Source organism: Onychomys torridus, chromosome 3, assembly GCF_903995425.1.
Source record: "Onychomys torridus chromosome 3, mOncTor1.1, whole genome shotgun sequence".
NCBI classification, from domain to species: Eukaryota; Metazoa; Chordata; class Mammalia; order Rodentia; family Cricetidae; genus Onychomys; species Onychomys torridus.
This window is the reverse complement of record NC_050445.1, coordinates 105358927-105381086: the sequence shown is the minus strand read 5'-3', so window position 1 is coordinate 105381086 and position 22160 is coordinate 105358927. Positions and strand designations below refer to the sequence as shown.

Sequence of the window (22160 nt, the reverse complement as noted above, 5' to 3'; positions counted from 1 at the left end):
ACACACGAATGAAGGTCAGAGGAGGGAATCTATTCTTTCCTTCTATGTGAGTCTTGGGAGTTGAACTCAGATCATCAGGCAAGCACCCATAACCACGGAGCTGCTTGCCAGCCCTAAAAACTCTTTTTGTTTTTCTTTTCTTTTTGTTTGTTTTTAAAGTACCTAGTAGGTGCAGGTACTCACTGTGAAGGAAGGGTACAGGGCGATGAATGGAAGTTCTTTTTTTTTTTTTTTTTTTTGTCTTTGTTTTTGTTTTTGTGAGACAGGGTTTCTCTTAGCTTTGGAGCCTGTCCTTGACTAGCTCTGTAGCCCAGGCTGTCCTGGAACTCACAGAGATCCATCTGCCTCTGCCTCCTGAGTGCTGGGATTACAGGCGTGCGCCATCACGCCTGGCTGGAAGTTCTTACCTTGAAGGATTTTGTCTGGTGAAGGAGGTTAGCAGAGCTTACTGTTTGTTCTTGTTCCTGAGAGTCACTCCCTAACCTTTTGCTCTTATTATTGTTATTTACTATCCTTAACCTTCTGTGTTCTTCTGCTTTCTTTCCCCGGAGACAGCGTTTCTCTGTGTAGCTTTGGAGCCTGTCTTGGAACTCTCTTTGTAGCCCAGGCTGGCCTCGAATTCACAGAGATTGCCTCTGCTTCCCGAGTGCTGGGATTAAAGGCGTGTGCCACCACCGCCTGGCCCTTCTGTGTTCTTTCTGTGGCTTCTATTGTATAGTCATTTGTGAGCATCTCATCTTGTTAGATAATAAATTCCAATGACTGATTTCTGCTTCATGTTTATTCTTGTAGATATTTGTGAGGAAACAATTTCATGAGAGCTGAGGGACCAGGCTATGTGAGAGTGTGAATCTAAATCCCAATACTTACTTGTTCTTTTACAGTTATATTTCTGTGTGTGTGTGTGTGTGTGTGTGTGTGTGTGTGTGTGTGTGTGTGTTTAGGTCAGAAGACAATTTTCTTACCAGGTGGGTCCCCAGGATCAGACTGAGGTTACCAGACTTTGTGGCAAATGCCCTTATCTGCTGAGCCATCTTACTGACCATGTTTTGTTTTTTTGGTTGTTTTTTTTTTTTTTTTTCTCCAGACAGAGTTTCTCTCTGTAGCTTTGCACCTTTCCTGGAACTCACTCTGTAGCCCAGGCTGGCCTTGAACTCACAGAGATCCATCTGGCTCTGCCTTCTGAGTGCTGGGATTAAAGGCATGCACCACCACCACTGCCTAGTGGTTTTTAAAGACATGGTCTTGTTGAGTAACCACAGGCTGGCTTGAATTCACAGTCACCTTCCTGTCTTAGCCTAGCCTCCTGAGTGCTGGGATTCCAAGTATTATGCCATTATGCCTGCCAACACTAAGTTTGTATGTGGATTTTTTGAGACAAGCTCTCCTGTAGCTCAGGTTGGCCTGGAACTCTTTGTATCTGAGGATGACCTGAACTCCTGATCCTCTGACCTTCAAATTTGGAGTGTTGGGATTTCCCATGCTTTACATCATAGTTCTGTTGATTATGTACTCTGTGGTGAGGAAGAAGGTCATGGTGGTGGGAGCATGTGGCAGAGGCTACTCACTTCATGAGAGACAGGAAACAGAAAGAGGGGACCTGGGGACAAGATACAGCCCCTAAGAACATGCCCTCGGTGACCTACTCCTTAAAGTTTAAGAATCTCCCCAAAGAATATCACTAGCTGTGAACCAAACTTTCACAGAAGAGCCTTCAGCAGAGGTGGAAACGTACTTCATATCCAAGTATGCTTCCTTTTCCTTCAAACTGACACCAAATTCTGACTAAGTACCCAGGCTGGCCTCAAACTTTCACTTTCAAGCCCTCCTTCTTGCCTCAGCATCCTAAGTTCTAGGATTACAGGTATGATATGACAGCACTTGAATGAGAAAGGCAGAACAAAACTTGTTTTAAATTGTTATTGTGTAGGACAACGTGCAGGAATCAGGTTTTTTATTTTATGATGTAGGACCTGGAGATTGAAGTTATGTAGTCAGACTTGGCAGCAAGTTCCTTTACCTGTGGAGCCATCTTACTGGTCTGAGAAGGGCTAATTTTTCAATCATTCACTTCTTTATTTATTTAAAAATAGGATTTCACTGTGTATCCCTTGCTGGCCCAGATCTTGAAATGTACACCAGACTGACTTTAAACTCAGAGATCCACCTTCCTCTGCTTCCGAGTGCTGAGATTAAAGGTGTATACCACATTGCCTGGCTGTTTATTTTATTTTAATTTGATTTTACTTTTTGTTTTTTGAGACAGGGTTTTTCTGTGTAGCCCTGGTTGTTCTGGAACTCCCTCTGTAGACCAGAATGGCCTTGAACTCACAGTTTCTGCCTCCTGAGTGCTGGGATTAAAGGTATTTGTCACTACTGCCTGGCAAAAAAGCTAATTTTTTAAAAACTACTTGCTGCATATGTAAGGTTTGCCACAAACATTTATAATTTTTATGTGAAATACAGTGTGACATGAAATTAAGTCATTTAGTGTTTCCATGTGGTGAGCTTCAAGCAAGATGAGATAACAGTGGTTTTTGCTGCTCCTCCTTCTCTTCAGACATAGTCATTTTAACTCCTTACTGTGGGTGCCAGACTTGGCATCTCTATACTTTATTTGCACACTGTATACTTTGGTATTATGTTAATGTTGTACTTTGTAAATGGATTGTTCATTTAAAAATGATCAGTTATGCTGAGCAGTGGTGACACACACCTTTAATCCCAGCTCTGGGGAGGCAGAGACAGGTGAATCCCGAGTTAGAGGCCAGCCTGGTCTACAGAGGAAGTTCCAGGACAGCCAGGGCTACACAGAGAAACCCTGTCTCAAAAATCACAACAAAACTGTTAGTTACTACCTATAAAGAAGCAGTGACTGATTTGGAGATGAAAAAAAAGCTGAGTTTAAAAACAATTCAAAGAAAGCCACATATTGGGCTGTACCCTTTGTAATCAATCCCAATAGCCAGACTCTAAGACAGAAGGATCACAAGTTCAAGATTAGCCTGACCTACATAGTGAGACTCTAGATCAGCCATTTAGCCATCCAGCTAACCAGCTAACCAAAACAATTCAAAAGATTTAAAGAGGATAATGAAAAACTCATTTTGTGGTGAGAGTTAAATTGAAATTGGTCCCAGGCATTTTTGACTGTGGAAATACTGTTTCTGAACTAGTTCCGACTTGATTTGCATTTTAAAATCAGTCACACTTCAAAACAATAAAATCTGCTTCTGATACTTGAGTAGCTCATGCTTGCTAACATTTAGAAGGGTAGTGTGGTCTATTTCTTTACGTAAGTCTGTGTTGGCCAGTCATCTGATGAAGTCACCCGTTTGTGGCTAGAAATTGAGAAAGAGAGATGAGGAAACTCAAAATATTGACACATACTGACCACCTTTCCATGCATGAGACTGCCCTTTTGGACTGGTTGGGAAACTGTAGCATAAGCCTTGTGCAAATTAGACCATTGCTGTTTTCTAGCAGGGATGAGATGAGGATCAGAGCAGCTCTTGTTTGTTCAGCAGAACTGTGTGTGTGTGTGTGTGTGTGTGTGTGTGTGTGTGTGTATGTATGTGTATGTATATGTGTGTATGTGCGTATGTGCGTATGTGTGTGTGTATATGTATGTGCCCTGCCCCTCCAATCCCTAGCCCTCCCATCCCGGTGTTGTGTGCTCAATGCTCAATTGCATTGGTATTTTCAAACTAATTACTGGAGTCTAGGCCTCATCTGAATCCAATTCAGATCTAGAACATTTTATGTTTTTAAATTTAATTTTATTTAGTTAGGCTCCTTTAAAAATAATTTATTTTTAATTTTAATTGTGTGCATGTGTGTTAGTATGTTCATGTGAGTTCAGGTGTTTGCAGAGGCTAGAGGTGTTGGATCCCCCTCGAGCTGGGGTTACAGGTGGTAATGAGCTGTGGGTACTGGGAATTGAAGTCAGATCCTTCAGAGAAACAGTGTGCTCTTAACTAGAGCCATCTATCTCTCTAGCCCTAATTAGGCCCCTTTTTGAGAGAGGGTCTGGCTATGTAACACAGATGGGTCTGAACTTCAAGATTCTCCTGCTTCGGCCTCCTACTGTTCCCAGTTTAATTTGGGTATGGAGTTGGAGAACTTACTCCCCACAGTTTTCTTTTTTAATATTTATTTATTTTGTTTTATGTGTGAGTGTTTGTGTGCATGTATGTCTGTGCATCACAAGTGTGCCTTGTGCCCAGAGAGGCCAGAGAAGGTGTCAGATCTCCTGGAACTGTAGTTAGAGACAGCTGTGAGCTGCCATGTGGGAATTAAACGGAGGTCCTCTGGAAGAACAACAGTGCTCTTAAACCCTAAGCCATCTCTCTAGCCCCTAGTGATTTATTTATTTATTAATTTATATTTATTTATTACTATGTTTGAATTTCATAGCCTGGGCCTGGAACTTACTGTGTGGACCAAGATGGCTTTGAGCTCCAAGAGCTCCACCTACTTCTGCCTCTGGAGTCCCCAGCCCTGTTTGTTTGTTTGTTTGTTTGTTTGTTTGTTTGTTTGGTGTTTGGAGACAGGGTTTCTCTGTGGTGCAGCCCTCGCTGTCCTGAAACTCCTTTTGTAGCCCAGGCTGGCCTCACACTCAGAGATCTGCGTGCCTCTGCCTCCCAAGTGCTAGTGTTAAAGGTGTGTGTCACCACTTCCTAGCTTATTTTCTTTTGATACTAAACCATTTTTATTTCTCCGTTGTTAGGAAATAAAAAGATTTTTGAGGAAATGATAAATTGAGGCAGAGAGATATTTTGAAAGTTGCATAGGTTGGTTATAGGTTAGGAGTGTGTTGATCTCCTTTATAGGTTTTAACATAGGTTTTAGATGAAGCGTCTAGAATTGTTCCAAGTGATCTTTAAAATTTTTATGTGTGCCTTTGGGTTTAAGGATGTGAGTGCAGATGCTTGCGGGAGCCTCAAGAGGGCGTTGGATCTTCTGGAGCTGGAGTTACAGATGGTTGTGAGCTGCCCAACACAGGTGTTGGGGCTAGGCTTGAGTCCTCTGCAAGAGCAGCAGCAAGTGCTCTTAACCACTGAGCCAGCTTTTAGCTCCTAAGGAGCCTTAAAAATTTTAAGAGCGAGGGGGAGAGATAGATGGCTCAGCAGTTAAGAGCACTAGCTGCTCTTCCAGAGGACAAGCTTTGATTCCCAGCACCCATGTGGTGTCTCAAAACTAACTCCATTCCCAGGGGAATCCAATACCCTCTTCTGGCTTCCATGAGTGCACAGATATGCACTCAGGCAAAATACCCATACACATTAAAAAATTTTTTTTTTAGAGATAATCTGCAAATAGGAATGGATGTGATGGTGTAAAATTGACATAGAGGAGATACAGTTTTCTCCAAGTAATGTGAAAGGTTGGCTTATAGGCTTATTATGTTTGATTTTTATAGCCTGGGCCTGGAACTTACTGTATGGACCAAGATGGCCTTACTTTGGGACTCGGAACTCTTTTGGAGTAGAGAAGTATAGTAGGTAACATTGTTAGGTAGCAAACCTAGGAAATCCACTCAGGAGATAGAAGGCAACTTATATTTGTAGTCAATAGAGCCATCATTGCTTCTTTAACAAAGGTTTGCCTGCCTCTGCTTCCTGAGTGCTGCTGGGACTAAAGGCATGCACCACCACTACCTGGCTAGGATTTATATTCCAAGGGCAGCTTGGGCTAGATAGCCAAGCCTCGTCTTAACAGAGCAAGAGCTGGGATATGACTCAGTAGTAGAGCACTGACCCTGAGCTTACTCTTCAGCCCCTGGGTTGTGGGGCACAGCATGGTGACAATACTAGACATGTGTGTGCCGAGAGAAGAGAAAGCAACACAAGTACGGCTTTTATTTTATTTTATTATTTTGGTTTTTTGAGACAGAGTTTCTTTGTGTAGCTTTGGAGCCTATCCTGGAACTCATTTTGTAGCCAGGCTGGCCTCAAACTCACAGAGATCCACCTGCCTCTGCCTCCTGAGTGGTGGGCCACCACCACCTGGCATAAGTAAGTCTTAAACCTAGATGTCAGTAAGGATAATAGGAGTGTTGCTGCCAGATGTTGACTTAGCTGTGTTACCTTATTCTTCCTCCTGTGTTTAAGTCAAGGAGAAACTTCCTACAGCAGGTAACATAGCACAATGATCTTTAGGGCAGTGCCCCATTGTTCCCACGAATAGGAATTGCTTTGTCTTGACTAACATATAAAACTAGTCATGGTTTGTAGTTTAACAGTTTTGTAATTACATGGGATTTTATTTTACTCAGTCTATATTCATTATCACCACTGGGGGAAAAGTTTTTGGGAAGGAAGGTAAAAAAGAATGACAACACAAAGCTTTCATGTATGACTTAGTAGAAATGTGCTGTGTCTTCACTATTTGCAGATTGTTAGCTGTATGAACAGAAGTTCATAATTTTAATGTACCTTCTGTCATTTAATGGCTAAGAAGTAAGGACTAAGTTAGAAAAGCATGGGACTATGACTGCTAGAAGACCACTAATTTAAAGTAAATCTTTTGTCACTTAGAAAAGAAGGTTTCTTGAATTAGAAGAGAACTCCAAATTGCTAATGATGTGTATGTATGTAAGGCATAGTCTGTATTTTCCTTTCTTTCATAACAATACATAATAATTACCTCAAGTCCAAATTTATATAATTTAAATCAGTATTACAATAGAGCTATAGTTTTTTGTTTTTGTTTTGTTTTTTGAGTCAGGGTTTCTCAAGAGACTGTCTTAGAACTCACTCTGTAGTCCAGGCTGGCCTTGAACTCACAGAGATCCACCTGGCTTTGCTTCTTGAGTGCTGGGATTAAAGGCGTGCGCCACCACCACCTGGCTAGAGCTATAGTTTAAAGCCTGAGGACCTGGTTTTGTTTTAAGTTGGCATACATTCATTGTGCATAGTACTGGGTTTCACTGATTTGTTTAACTCTTAAGTTGTTACTTTTGCTTTTTTTTTTTTTTTTTGAGATAGGGTTTCTCTGTGTAGCTTTGGTGCCTGTCCTGCTGTCCTGGATCTTGCTCAGTAGACCAGGCTGGCCTTGAACTCACAGGGATGCGCCACTACCACCCGGCCCATTTTTTTTTTTTTTAAATGTTCAATTTTTTTTAGATTTATTTATTTATTATGTATACAGCATGTATGACTGCAGGCCAGAAGAAGGCACCAGATCTCATTACAGATGGTTGTGAGCCACCATGTGGTTGTGAGCCACCATGTGGTTGCTGGGAATTGAACTCAGGACCTTTGGAAGAGCAGTCAGTGCTCTTAACCTCTGAGCCATCTCTCCAGCCCCTGATGAAGACTTTCTATAATCAATATTAACCACATAGTGTATTACCACATTCTCAGAAACTGGTTTTTTTTTTTTTTTTTTTTTTTTTTCCCTTTCTCTCCGAGACAGGGTTTCTCTGTGTAGCTTTGGAGCCTGTCCTGGAACTCACTTGTAGACCAGAGATCTGCCTGCCTCTGCCTCCTGAGTGCTGGGATTAAAGGTGTGCACCACCACTGCTGGCAAAACTAGTTTTTTTTTTAAAAAGTATAGTTAAGAATATGGGGGCTGGAGAAGTGGTTCAGTGGTTAGGGCACCAGCACCCACATAGTAGCTCACAACCATCCCTACTCCAGCTCCAGGGGCCTGACTCTCCCTTCTGGCCACTGTGGGTACTGCATACACATAATTGAACGTAAAAATAGTCATTAAAAAAACAGAAAGAAGAATATCAGCCAGGTGATGGTGATAGCACATGCCTTTAATCCCAGCATTTGGGAGGCAGAAGTAAGTGGTTCTCTATGAGTTCAAGGCCAACTTGATCTACATAGTGAGTTCCAGGACAGTCAGAGGTACATAGTGAGACCAATCAACCAACCAACCAACCAACCAACCAAAAAACCAAAAAAGAAACTTAATGGCTAAAGATGTAGCACAGTTGGCAGAATGCTTGACCTTTTTTACATTTTCTTTTATTTTATTTTTTAGTTTTTGTTTTTTGAAGGCAAGGTTCTTCTATGTAATAGCCCTGATGCCTTGGAACTTGCTTTGTAGATCAGGCTGGCCTCTTACTCAGGGAGATCCTCCTGCCTCTTCCTCCCCAGTGCTGGGACTGCCACCACACCTGGGGAGTGCTTGATTATTATGCGCAAAGCCCTGGGTTCTATACCCAGCATGGTGGTGCATAGTTCACCCACTACAGCCTTCCCAGTATTGGGAGTATAAGCTTGTATCACCAAGTCTGGTTGGTTTGTGTTCTCTCTCTCTCTCTCTCTCTCTAACTATTATTGGTATTTTTAATAATAGAGATTTGACCTAAGGTTTTGTGCAGGTGATGTAAGCATTTTATTATTGAGCTGTATTCCCAGCCTCTCTTTTTTTTTTTTTTTTTTCAAGCATCACCTTACATTTCCCAGGTCAGGGACTGGACAGTTGGCTCAGTAGTTAAGGGCACTCTCTGCTCTTGCAGAGGATCTGGGTTTGGTTCCCAACACATACCTGATGGCTTGCACTGTCTTTAATTCCAGGAGATCTGATGTCTTCTTCTGGCCTTTGCAGATACTGCACACATACATGGTACATGTACATATATACAGGCAAAACACTCACACATAAAATAAAGTATAAAATAAAAGTTATTTAGAAGTTCCCCAGGCCAACATACTCTGTTGCCCAAACAGGCCTCAAACTTGAAACTCTCCTGTCTTTCCATCCTTTTCTTCTTTTTCTTCTCTGTCTTCCTTGTGCTAGGGATTGAACTGGCTTGGTAGGAAAGTGTTGGACCTTTGAGCTACCTTTTTTTTTTTTTTTGTCTAGTTTGCTTTATTCCTTAAATTAGATTTTATTTATTGTGTGTGTGGTGCCTGAATGCCCTAGTGTGTATATGGAGGTCAGAGGACGACTTCTAGGAGCCAGCCCTACTGTGGGTGCTGGGGATGGATTTTAGATCGTCAGGTTTGGTGGCAGCCACCTTTTACCAGCTGAGCCATCTCACCAGCTCTTGTTTTTTGTTTATATTTTTATTTATATGAGTACATGTGCCTTTGTAACTTATAATACATATGTATGATCAGAAGAGGAAGTGTAGGATCCCCAAGAGCTATAGGTACTTGTAAGTGGCCAGATGTGGGTGGTACGAACTGGACTTGGTACTTCGGAAGAGTAGTAAATAATCTTTCTCAACTTCTGAGCCATCTCTCCACCCTCCACCCATTTTGTTTTTAAGATGTAAGCTCATAGTGTGCTCAGGCTGCCATAGAACCCTTTCAGTTTCATATTTTTAAATGAAATAATATTTGAAGAAAATTTTAACAATTGGGAAAAACTCAAGACATAATCTCATGTGTCCAGGTTTACTTAGAACTCCATATCTAGATGAGTATGATTTTGGACTCCTGAGTCTCCTTCCTTTGGAGTGCTGGCACATACCACTACTAGTGCTAAGAACTAGGTTTCTTAGGATGAATGTAGTTACTGATTTGCTGAGGCACTTTTGGGAGAAAGTTTAAAAATGGCCTTATATATTCACACTGTTTAGTTCTTGTAGATGTGTCCTTAGTTGAGAAGGACAGTTAATAAGATTTGACTGCTTTGCTTTAGCAGAGCCAAGAAATAGTACAAAACAAAGTTAACTTCAAGTTCTTTCAGTTGCTTTTGAAATCTGTGGCCTCCTGCCCCCTTCCTTTTTGACAGGGTATTACTATGTTGTCCTGGCTGGTCTGGAACTCTGTGTAGACCAGGCTGGCCTCCAACTTACAGAGCTCTTCCTGCCTCAGCTTCTGGAGTGCTGGGATTAAAGGTGTGAACTTCTATGCCTGCCATGGACTCTTTTCAGCAGAAAATTTTAAACTTTTGGTTCTTGAGCATTTAATTTCTGAAAAGCCTCTGAGATGAATGAGGTCATTAGTGTTGGTTATCTTTAGTGTAGTCCAAAGGAATCTGCTCTGACTTTTGGGAGAGGAGCTATACAGAAGCACCCATGAGAAAGATTGCCTGTGCTCCAGGGAGGCTTCCCTCTATGGATGGTGTAGAATAGCCTTACTCCACTTGAATGCCTTTTTTCTGCCTCTACTGTGAGCCATGTGCCTTAAGATGTCAGGATTCAAACTACTTAAAAAAAATTCTGTAAATACTGGGAGTTACATTTTAGTAATCGCAATCACCCCAGATTTGGTTTTCTTAAGTACCCCCGCCCCTTTTTCTTTTAGTTTTTTTGTGAGACAGGGTTTCTCTGTGTAGCCCTGGCTGTCCTGGAACTCCCTCTGTAGACCAGGCTGGCCTTGAATTCACAGAGATCCACCTGCCTCTGCCTCCCCAGTGCTGGGATTAAAGGTGTGCGCCACCACTGCCTGGCTAAATATACATATATTTAAATCAAATCTGGGTTTTTTTGAAGGTGTTTAAAGTGCATTGTGTATAGATGCTTCTCCTTGTTAATCTTGCACCTTGAACATGGACTTGTTTTCTTATATTTTCCAGCATCATGTGGTAAACTCAAAAGAAAACCAACCAGATCCTCCTAGGACCTTTAAAGGTTTGCTTTCTAAATTATACCTTATCAATTTGATATTATTTATTCTCATTCCATTTTTTTTCTTTCTTTTTTCTTTTTTTTTTTTTTTTTTTGGAGCTGAGGATCGAACCCCGGGCCTTGGGTTTGCTAGGCAAGTGCTCTACCACTGAGCTAAATCCCCAACCCCTCCATTTTTTTTTTTTTTTTTTTTTTAAATAAAGTTGAGATAAATTCTCATCTCATGCAGCCTCAAACTCACTATGTGAAACAGGATGAACTCTTGATTCTCTTCCTCTTACCACTTCCCAAGTACTGGGATTAAGTATACCACCATGACCAGCTTCATTTACTTACTTTTACAAAAGATTTACTTATTATGTGTATGTATGTGTGAGTTTTTGCTGCACGTACATATAAGTGCCTGTGGGAGTCAGAAGTCATCAGATTCCTTGGAACTGGAGTTACAGGTGGTTTTGAGTTGCTATGTGGGTGCTGGGAACTGAACCCAGGTCTTCTCCAAGAGGAGTAGGTATTCTTAACCTCTTAACTATCTCTCCAGTTCCTTATTCATTTTTTGATGCTGTGGATTGAGCTGCGGGCATGGTAAGCACATGGTCTACCACTGAGCTACACCCCCATCCCTATTTACTTTGCTTTAGAAATGCCTCTAAGTGCAGAACTTCACTGAAATTCATTGTAGAGCTAAGACGGTGGGCTAGAGGATGGAGGTGAATGTCTGAATTCTGAATGGATGTTATCATCAGGCTGATGAGATAGCTTAGAGGGAAAACTGCCTTTCATCCAAAACTCACAACATGAGTTGATCTTGGGTCCCATGGTAGAAGGAGAGAACATACTCCTGAAAGCTGTCCTATGACTTCTACTGTAGCATACCCCCACCCCAATAGTAATAAGCAAAGTAAATTTATGAAAGCAAGCCTCAAATTTTTTTTTGTTTGTTTGTTTGTTTTTGTTGTTGTTGTTTTTCAAGACGGGTTTCTCTGTGTAGTTTTGGAGCCTATCCTGGAACTCACGTTGTAGACCAGGTTGGCCTGGAACTCATGGAGATCTGCCTGCCTCTGTCTCCTGAGTGCACCACACCGCCCAACTGCAACCCTCAAATGTTAAAGCCTGATTTCTATGTTATTAGCTTTAGTGTCATTGTGACAAAATCTCTGATATAAACAACCTACAGAGGAATTGTTTATTTTGGTTCATTTCAAACCATCCTAACAGGGAAGGCCTGGTTGAACAGAGCAGCTCACATCATGGTGGCTAGGAAGGAGAAAGAGGAGAGTGGGGCGCTGTCTTTTTTCTCCTTTAATCTATCCATATGGGAACAGTGTGGCCTATGCTCAACAGGGGACCTTCTTCCCGTGGTCAGTCAGTCCTCTGTAAGACACTCAGACATACCTAGAGGTGTGTTCTTCAGGTGCTTCTCCACCCAGTCAAGCTGATGGATCACAACTGGTATTTATCAAAACCAGGTATTCTCTCGGGTTTTGGATGCCAGAATTCATTATACTGGTTTCCTTTGGGAAGCCCTTCTCAGAACTTACTAGGAATTGCACTCAAAAATAAAATTTGCTTTCTCTAAGGTTTTTGTATGTATGTATGTATGTATGTATGTATGTATGTATGTATTCATTTATTTAGTCTTTTCAATACAAGGTTTCTCTCTGTGTAGCCTGGCTATCCTGGAATTTGCTTTATAGACCAGGCTGGCCTCAAACTCACAGAGATTTGTCTACCTCTGCCTCCTGAGTGCTGGGATTAAAGCTATGAGCCACCACTGCCTGGTTTATTTGTGTGTGTGTGTGTGTGTGTGTGTGTGTGTGTGTGTGTGTGTGTGTGTATGTATGTATGTATGTATGTATGTATGTATGTATGTATGTATGTGTCTATCTGTATAACTGAGTGCTGGTGTCCACAGAAGCCAGAGGCATCAAATCCTTCAGGAACTGAAGTTACAGATGATCATGACGACATGGGTGCTGGGAACTGAACTGGTTGGCATTCTTTGCAAGAGAACTATGTGCATATGAATGCAGAGCCATCCCTCCAGCTCCTCTATGTTTATTCCTCATTTATTGTTTTTGAGACAGGGTTTCTCTGTGTAGTTCTGAATGTCCTGGATATAGCTCTGTAGACCAGGCTGGCCTCAAACTCACAGAGATCCACCTGCCTCTGCATCCCGAGTGCTGGGATTACAGGAGAGAGACACCACCGCCCGACAAAGCATTTTTGAATCTAAGGACAGAGCATTTGCCAAAAGTACAAGGCCCTGGTTCAATCCCTGAAATGCAGAAAAACAAAGTTGTTAATTTTAACATTCAGAGGCAAAACAGGAGGGTTTTGCACCAGCCAGGGATACATAATGAATCTCTCTCTCTCTCTCTCTCTCTCTCTCTCTCTCTCTCTCTCTCTCTCTCTCTCACACACACACACACACACACACACACACACACACACACACACTCTCGCTCATGCACATATGCACATACATGTTTGTTTGGGGACACAACCATCAAATATTTAGGCCATCGACTATTATATGTTCTTGAGGCCAAATTATTTTTCCCCATATCTGAGATTCTTGTGTCTGCACAGTTTTTTTTTTTTTTTTTTAAAATCTCTACAGGTGTTTAGAACACAGTTCCTCAGCTGGGTACTGTGATTTCAAGTTACGTTGAGGACAGCTTGGGCATGTGTGTAGCTACAAAATGATGGGGTTGTGTCACAGTCAGTGGGTGAAGTTGTCTGATGCTTGATTGAGATTGTTAACAACTGATTTTTGACAGATGGTGGGCAGTGCTGGATATTGAACTCAGGTGCTTGGTTTAATATGTAATTTGAAAAACTATGAAGAGGTGTGCCAAACAATTGAGGTAAATCAGACTTTGGAATTCTTTAGCATAGTAGAGTGGTTCCACAGTTGGGTGGTGTGTGTATGTGTGGGATGTGTGTATGGGCGAGTGTTTCCACCAGAGATTGGTGTCAAGTGACGTACTCAGTTACTCTTCACCTTATTTTCTGTAGTTTTTATTTTATTTTATTTTTGTTTTTATTTATTTATTTTTTTTAGACAAGGTTTCTCCGTGTAGTTTTGATGCCTGTCTGGATCTTGCTCTGTAGCCCAGGCTGGCCTTGAACTCACAGAGATCTGCCTGGCTCTGCCTCCTGATTAAGGCTGGGATTAAAGGCGTGAACCACCACTGCCTGGCCCTATTTCTTCTTTTGAGCTTCATAACTGCTTGTATCTCCCTCTCTTCTCTCTCTTCCCTCTCTCTCTCCTCTCTCTTCCCTCTCTCTCTCTTTCAGTTTTTCAAGGCAGGGTTTCCCTTTATACCCCTGGCTGTCCTGGAACTCACCTTGTAGACCAGGCTGGCCTTGAACTCAGAGATAGGCTTGCCTCTGCCTCCTGAGTACTGGGATTAAAGGTGTGTACTACCATTGCCCGGCTCTGTTCCTCCATAACAGTTCCCTTTCTCTCCCTCATCTTTCTTGCTGTCTAGCTGGCTTCCCACTTCTAGCTTCCAGGCTGTCCTGTCCTTAGCTTCCTGAGAAGCAGGGACTGTGGGAACATTATCATTCTACGAATTTGCCCATTTGGGCACTTTGGTATGAATAGAGCCAGTATTTGGATTTTGGCTTAGCAGAGTGTCTAACATTCCCCTGTGTTTTCACCTGTGCAGTGCTCTGTTCCTCACCACGCTCTGGATGTGTTTGACCCAGCCCAAACCCATGCTGAAATGTAATTGCTTTTGTGTTAGTATTGGGAGGTGGGGCCTTTAAGAGGTGATTAAGTTGCTAAGAAGAGTTAATGCCATTTTTAGGAGTATTCTGCTGGTCTGGATTGATTACCATGAGAGTGACTTTTAAGAATTATTTTATTTTTTAATTTATGTGTGTGTGCTGCCTCCTTGTATGTTTGTGTACCATGTACATGCCTGGTGTTCATGGGAGCTGGAAGAAGGTATCAGATCCCCTAGATCTGGAGTTACAGATGGTCGTTAGGTGCCATTTGGGTCCTGGGAACCAAACCCAGGTCCTCTAGAAGAGCAGCCAGAGGGTTGAGCCCGCCCTCCCACCCCTCAAGAGTGACTTTTGTTTTGTTTTGTTTTGTTTTCCGAGACAGGGTTTCTCCATGTAGTTTTGGTGCCTGTCCTGGACCTCGCTCTGTAACCCAGGCTGGCCTCGAACTCAGAGATCCATCTGGCTCTGCCTCCCAAGTGCTGGGACTAAAGGCGTGCGCCACTGCTGTCCAGCTCAAAAGTGACTTTTAAAGCATGAAGATCCTGTGCTTTTTCTCTTTGGCTTATACTGCTTCCCTTCTGCCTCTGGCTGTGAGCTGAAGCAAAGTGGGCAGACACTGCTGACATACTGTTGGACTTTCCAGCCTCCAGATCACGAGCCAAAATAAGCTTCTTTACAAATTACGTCTCAGGTGTTCTAGTGTCTGAACTGAAAGGGACTGGCTCTCTTGTCCTCAGTTTTCCTTCTCTCAGCTTCAGTTACCTGTGTTAGGTGTGCTCTTCAGATGCTAGCTAGGCAGTCAGGTTAACAAGTCTTGAGATTTAAATTGTGTGCCTTTTGGAATAGTATGGTGAAACCTCAAACCATCGTTTCCTGTCCTGCCCGGGACATGAGTCATCTCCTTGTCCAGCCTATCTGTGCTCCATATGCTACCCTCCAGTCATGGAGCTGCCTTGTTATCAGACCCCTTGTGTGGTATTACAGGCTGGCACTCCCATTACCCATATCTTACTTAAGAATGTCTCACTTTGCAAGAGGATATGCTGAAGAGTAGCTATAAGGGGCCTAAGAAAAGAAAAAGGAGTATGCAAGTTGAAGGAGTAAGAAGAGATTCATGCTAGTTGTGCTCCTGGTGAGCTGGCTGTGGGTGAGTTGACTAGAGCTCATTAATACTAGCCATGGGTCCTGGCGTCCACTGTGGGTCTTGGGGTATGCACCCACATAATAAGGGGCTCCTCTACTAGCATTTAATTTTTAAAAAATTTTTGTTTCTTTTTAAAAATTACTTTTTATCTTTTTTGTTTTGTTTTTGTTTGTGTTTTTTTGTTTTTTGATACTGGGCTTCTGTGTGTGTGACAGTTCTTGCTGTCCTGGAACTCACTTTGTAGACCAGGCTGACCTCAGACTCATAGAGATCAACCTGCCTCTGCCTTCCAAGTCAAGTGCTGGGACTAAAGACATGTGCCACCACTGCCTGACTCTTTTTATTTAATCTTTAACAGTATCATGTGTATATATTCTGATCCTACCCTCCAACTCCTCATTACTTTTTATAATCAAGTACAAGCAGTCCTTGCTTAGATAATGTCTCTTCTCTGTTTGTCACTTAATGGGTATTTGGGTTATTTCCCCTTTTGGCTGTTTGGAATAATGCTGCTATGGACATTCTAATGTTCTAAGGTTATTAAAACTACTTGGGTTTGTTGTTCTTGCAGAGAGAGGACTTGAGTTCAGTTCCCAGCCTCACAACCACCTGTAACTCCAGGGGATCAAACGCCTCTGGTTTCCACAGACACCTTACCCTCCATACATAAAATAAAAGTAATAAAATTCTTTAAAAAAATCTCTTGGAATTCCCATAATTTTAGTTGATTAAAAAATTGCTCTGAACAGGCTTTTGGAAGATAAAAGAAAATTTTATTAGGTTTTTTGTTGTATATTGATTTTTTTTTTTTTTAATTGAAGTCTGCAGATTTCTTGAGACTCCGTTCTGGATACAGTGCTGCCCACCTTACTGTCACAGCAAAGCCACGGAGGTGCTGGAGGTGTATAAGATCAGGTTTAAGAACTAGTAACTTTAGTAATGTTTCTGTCACTTTTAAGTGAATGTTTTGGCTTCTCTAGGTCATTTGCATTTCTTATGTGAATTTTAGGATCAGCTTGTCATTATCTACAAAGAATTGACATCGGAGTGTGTTCTGGTTGTTTGATTGATTGATTGATTGATTCATTTATTCATTCATTGCTTGTTTTTGTGTTTGTCACCTTGACACAAACTAGAGTAAGCTCAGAAGAGGGCCATAATTGATAAAATGCCTCCATCAGGTTGGCTTGTACACTAGCCCGTGGATCACTTTCTTAGTGATTGATTGTGCGAGGACCCAGTCCACTGTGGGTGGTGCCACCCCTGGGTAGGTAATCCTGGGGTGTGTAACAAAGCAAGCCAGGAGGAGCAAGCCAGTAAGCAGCACTCCTTTTTATGGTCTTGCTTTTTGTTCCTGCCCTGGCTTTCTGGATAATGGACTACAAGCTGTAAGATGAAATAAACTCTTTCCTCCTCAGGTTGTTTTTGGTCCTGATGTTTTTATCACAGTAATAGAAACCATAATAAATGAATGTAATAGGGATTGATTAGTGTGCTTTTGATATGCGTGACCCAGCATGTTCATGGGTTTGTCCGTTTTCAGTTTTATGAACCTAATGCCCAGTGTCTCAATTCAGATCAAGTTCCAGCTTGGAACCTTGCTCTGCTTTGTGAAGGTTGGGGCTAGAGGATGAGGAAAATGGCTGTTAAGTGAACATGACCATTTCTCTGAAGAGGAGTGTAGACTGTTGACAGTCAGGTGTGGTGGCACACTTGTGTGATCCCTGCACCTAGGAGGTAGAGGCCATACAGTGAAGGGCTCTGTCTGAACAAAAGAGGTGGAGGGAGGGAGAAGCTAAGCAACTCTTGAAATGACCCTTGATGTCTGCTTTGAAGCAGGAGAGAGGACAGAGGTCAGGTACTGCTAGAGACAACTGGAGGTGCAGGAGAGTGGAAATGAACAGACAGGCTTTAGATCAGTTTGCTAGAGTTTTATGATGGTTAGGTTTGTTTAAAAGCCTGCTGAAGTTTGGGCTCAGGTTAAGAAGTTAAAAGCACTAACTGATCTTGCAGAAGACTGGGATGTAATTTTTAGTCCCCACATGGCAGCTCACAATTCAGTTGTCTGTAACTCCAGTTCCAGGGGCTTCAGTGCCCTCTTCTAGCCTCCCCAGGCACCAAACATAGTGAAGGACAAGGTCATTTTATGTCAAGGACACTATTTCTGCTAGCATAGTGTTCCATTAACTTTAGCTTTTACCTTCCTCACCTAACACAGCACAGAGCTGCTGCACTAAAAGTATACAACACTGCACTCAACAACAGTACTACCTTTTTACATTTGAATTTGTGTGTGGGGGGCGGGGGTTGGTTGTTTTTTACCCTTTACTCTTTGGGGGCCTGCCACCCAGCTCTCAAATAAACACATACGGAGACTTTTTCTTACTTATAAATGCCCACCCAGCCTTAGTGTGGCTTGTTTCTAGCTATCTTTTCTAACTTAAGTTATCCTGTTTCTCTTCTTTGATGTTTTGCCTCTGGCCTTTTTACCTTCCTCTATTTCTGTATACCTTTCATTGGTTTTTACTCGGTGGCTTGCTGTGTAGCTGGGTGGCTGGTCCCTTCTTTTCTTGCTCTTTGAGATCTCTTGTTTCTCTCTCTCTCTGCCTGTCAGCCCCACCTTATCCTTTCTCCTGCCTGGCTATTGGATGTTCAGTTCTTTATTAGACCATCAGGTGTTTTAGACAGGCACAGTAACACAGCTTCACAGAGTTAAACAAATGCAACATAAAAGAATGCAATACATCTTTGCATCATTAACAAATGTTCCACAGCAGAAACAAATGTAACACGTCTTAATACACTACACTCTGTGTGTGTGTGTGTGTGTGTGTGTGTGTGTGTGTGTGTGTGTGTGTGTGTGTCACAGGGCACATGTGGAGACCAGAGGACAACTTGGTGCTGGTTCTTACTACCTTCTACCATGTGAGTCCAGCAGATCAAACTCAGGGTAGGCTTGGTGACAAGTGTCTTTACCCACTGAGCCATCTCACAGGCCCTCACTATCTTTTACATTTTTATTGATTTATGGTTATTGTGTGTTTATGGTGGTAAGTGTGCACATGTGTTTGCTATGGCTCAAATGTGGAGGTCAGAAGATCACTCGAGTCGGTTGTTACCTTGCACTGTGAGTTCTGGATACTGAATTCAGGCTTACATGACAAGTGGTTTTATCCACTGAGCCACTTCACCCTCCTGACTCACTCTTTTTCTGTTAGGGAGAATAAGGAACAACAATGTTATAAGCACTTGTAAGGATGTAGGAACTGAACTGCTAGGAGAGTTGTACATAATTCTAGACTTTCTGCACTGTTTCTGTAAAAGGAAGATGGCAGTGCTACTTTAGTTAGCTATCTGGTCTCTACATGGCTTTGAGCTGGAAGAGAAATACAAACAAACATCTTCTAGCCAGTTGAGGCTTTCTCCTCCTTATACTGCTGTTGGGGTCACTGGGTTGTAGTCAGTGCCATGTCCCATATCCCCCAAAGTCATCTTGTAAGCCAGAAGTGATGTGTGTCCTGTGTTTTGTGAAGTTCTGCCCTGTTGGATTATGTCACTCATGTTCAGTCACCAGGAAGCTCTCAGAACCCAGGACAGGCTTTACTGCTTGCTCCATAAGGAAGATAGTAAGGTTAAGTTTCCAGAAAACAAAAGCAAAACAAAAAACATACCCGTGTGGACGATTTTTTTCTCTTTTTTTTCTAGACAGGGTTTCTCTGTGTAGTTTTGGTGCCTGTCCTGGATCTCACTTTGTAGACCAGGCTGGCCTGGAACTCACAGAGATCCGCCTGCCTCTGCCTCCCAAGTGCTGGGATTAAAGGTGTGTGCTACCACTGCCTGGCTGTGTGTGGAAGATTCTTGAAGGTTGAATTAGAACTTCTTTAATTATGGAGAGTTAGAATGTGGCAGATCCTGAGTGAATTCTCTTGGGCTACCTTTGGTCTTCTTAATAGCCATTCATCACTTACACATATATTTGGCCAAACAGTTTAGGTATCAGGCAAAACCTCTGAACTGCCCTCTGAGCAGACCACTAGGCTCCACCCCTCCCCTGACTGTGTGTAGCTTGGGTGGTGTCTGGAGCCTATAGCAGAGCTTCCCTCTCCTTGTACCCCTGCCATGTCCCCTTCCAGTGTACTAGGTAAGTGCTTTCCCCTGAAGCCACCACCATGGTGAGGCATGTTGTTTTGGACTGCTGCCACTCATTTTTGGCTCGAATAAATTCTCTTTCATTCCTTTGAGGAGAGCTGTGTTTGCGTCAGCAGGGCCATAGGTGCAGGGAAACTTAAAATGTGGGTTATTTGCTCTTTCTTTTTTTCCTTAGAGGAAAAGAAAAAACCTTGTGTAGGTAAGCATTTCTAGTGGTAGTTTGATGTTTCTAGACTCAGGTTGATAGGAGTTCCTATGTAGCACACATGTGTCATCCAGGAATTCCCCTCTTCAGGCCTACTGGGGATTTCCTTTGCTTCTTTCCTGTATTCGATGTCCTGTTGTTTCCTGTGTCTCAAGTCATTTTCTCTCTTGACTTATGTGGATAATGAGGTCCTATTGGTGAAATTATTAAGGCCACTCCACGTAGTTAAAAGGGAAGTTTATTTTGTGGGGTAACTTACAAATGAAGGGGTAGGTCGCAGAGTCTGGCAAAGGAATAGGGTAGTCCGGCGGCGTTCACTGGAGAACTCTGCTCGGTCCACCTCTCGCGTCCCGCGTCCCGGAACCAAGCGAGTGAGTCCTTTCCGATCCTTCGTCTTCCGCTTCCTCCTCTGCCCCGCCTTGTGGGTGTGACCATTACCGAAGCCTCAGTGGGGGTTGGAACTTCCAGGCCAATGCTGGGATGCCTATCCACTACATCTCCCCCTTTTGTCTAAATAAGAAAGTTCTAACCTAATACAAGACTATATACAAAGAGATGGTTATCAAATATTGTCCAGGAGTAATGAGGGATAATGACCTAGATAAGTTGGAATTACAATAAGTACAAACAATATCAAGCAAAAAACACATAGTAAAATCCAGGGAAGTCTAGGGCATGGGTAGGTGGCGTGTTACAAAGATCATTCCAAAAGGTGTCCTATCCTAAAGAACCTGAGTCTAATACATAATATATCCTATCTAAGATATTATATATGTATATATACTAAGTTGTAACTATAACTGCTAATCTCCAACCTCATCAAAGACCTGAGAAGGAATATAATAATATCTGAGAAATGAGAGAAGGACGCAGAAAGGAACTGTGGACAGTAAAGCTTAAGTAATCATGAATGTTAGAAAAAGCTCTCTCTTAGCTGGTGGTGGTGGTAGCCTTTAATCCCAGCACTCAGGAGGCAGAGGCAGGTGGATCTCTGTGAGTTTAGCTTTACTGAACTTTGTGATAGGATGAAGAAGTTCAGCATGTTCTTTGAGTCTGGTTGCTGAGCTGGGGAGGAGGCTGCTGGTTTTTGCAGTCAGGCATTGGGCTAATGTCCCTTTCAGAATGTCCTTGATGGCCCAGTGTCTGGATTTGTCCAGTTTAGAGACCTGCTAGTGTACCATCACCAAGAGTCTAGGCCCAAGTCTTAGGCCTGATGAATTAGGGTCTGATCTGTCTTTGTAGTCCATGCCAGTCTAGAATCAAGGCTCTGTGTGCCTCCTCATATGGCCTGGGCCTTTTTGTTTTGAGACAGGGTCTTGCTATGTAGTTCAGGCTGGCCTTGAACTCTCTCCATCTTCCTGTTTTGTCTCTGGAGTCCTAGGCATATACAGGTGCCTGCCTGTACTACTACCTGATCTAGTATGGCCTATATTTCTTTTTCTGGCATTCATTCAGTCATTCACTCACTCATTCATTCATTCATTCATTTTAGTTGATCTCATGGAGCACAGGCATCCTCAATTTCCCTATGTTTTAAAATGTAAAAAAGACAGTATTTTTAACTTTTCATTTACCCAGTTTTTAGTGAGAATTGTACATGAGATTACTCTGTACCTACATCTCACCTGTCCTCTCCTTCTAGGCTTTGTCTTTCTGTTCTAGGCTTTTTTCTTTTGCAGCTTTTGTTCAGCTTTAGCCTGTGATAGCCCCTTTGCTGGGGTGATTGATTGCCCACATGGCAGTGGTGCCATTAGCCTTTTGTACTGCATCTGTTCAGAGTAGATGGGTGTATTTCTTCCTGAAAACTTGGGCTACTTTGCCATCTGCTGACTTCTGTGGTGTCCTTATACAATCTGAACTCTCCTCATTGGGGTGGGTACATATCTAATGCTAGGCTTCTGTCTCTGCTCTTTGTTAAAAATAGAAGACATAATGTCCTTTGGAGTGTGAGAAGGCCTGGTCAGAAATTGCAAAAGAATTAAACTCCAGCAATGGCTGAAAAAGGGAAGAGCTGTATATAATTTTCTTGACCTAGTAATTCGTACCTCCAGTGGCAGCCGAATAATGTACTTCACAGCATGGGAGTTGAACTGGGGTCTTCTGCAAGAGCAATACTTGATCTTAACTTTTGAGCCAGGGCTGGAGAGATGGCTCAGAGGTTAAGAGCATTGGCTGCAACCACATGGTGGCTCACAACCATCTGAAATGAGATCTGGAGCCCTCTTCTGGCCTTCAGGCAGAATGCTATATACATAATACACAAATCTTAAAAAAAAAAAAAAAAAAAAAAATAAATAAATAAAATAAACTTTTGAGCCATCTCTTCCACCCAATATTTATGTTTTGTTGGTTTTTTTTAAATGGAATGTGTGGTTACAATTTTATGT

At 42.4% G+C, this 22160-nt stretch overlaps 1 protein-coding gene across 3 annotated transcripts in view; it reads left to right on the top strand.

Moving 5' to 3' along the window:
• Raf1 (Raf-1 proto-oncogene, serine/threonine kinase) overlaps window positions 1–22160 on the top strand; it is a 57730-nt gene that overhangs the window by 7702 nt on the left and 27868 nt on the right. The window contains exon 2 of one of the 3 annotated variants that reach the window (XM_036182333.1): window positions 10486–10540. The exons of the other annotated variants lie outside the window; for them this stretch is intronic. The gene's annotated coding sequence lies outside the window, so the exon portion shown is untranslated. The remainder of the gene's footprint in view (window positions 1–10485; window positions 10541–22160) is intronic. 3 annotated transcript variants of the gene reach the window in all.